Here is a 625-nt window from a genome sequence, read left to right as displayed (position 1 = left end):
CGAGCTCACCTGGGCAGGATTCCCGAGGAAAGGCTGGGAAAAACCGGGGGAAAGTGGGGAAAGGTAAGCTAAGCGCAGCCCTCTGGGTGCGAACAATTTCACGCATCCATTGTTTCCAACAACATTTGCTTTTCATCACTTTGTTTGGTGTGCATTTTGCGGGCTGCCTCCAATGATGATAATGATAATCTACGGCCCCTTCTGTGTGTTTATGACTTTTTCGCCATGTCAAAATTTTTTGGGGGCGGCTCGAAAGACCACAAAAAAAAAACAAAGGCAGGGCCGAGAATATGTTTTCGTTTTACAGCACGAAGAAGAAAAACCAAAAAATTAGGTTTTCCGGTTTAAGTGCTCTTTATACTGTTTGCCCGGGCACTTATTCTCAGCCCTAAGAAATTACTATATGTTCGTGCCCCCGACCAAGTTTGCTAATTAGCCAGGGGCCATCAAAGATTCGTATGCGTATTGAACTAAAATTAAATAGATTTATTATTACTCAATAAATTGAACGCTTATGCTTAGAATATGCTCATCAATTTGTTGTTGTGGCTCGCCACTTTCCATCCACTTGGCTTTGGAGTAATTATTATTATGTTGAAATTGCGGCTGGAAATCGAATTCGAAA

The sequence above is a fragment of the Drosophila subpulchrella genome, unplaced genomic scaffold, assembly GCF_014743375.2.
Source record: "Drosophila subpulchrella strain 33 F10 #4 breed RU33 unplaced genomic scaffold, RU_Dsub_v1.1 Primary Assembly Seq141, whole genome shotgun sequence".
In the NCBI taxonomy this organism is placed as follows: domain Eukaryota; kingdom Metazoa; phylum Arthropoda; class Insecta; order Diptera; family Drosophilidae; genus Drosophila; species Drosophila subpulchrella.
Note: the sequence above shows the minus strand (reverse complement) of the source record.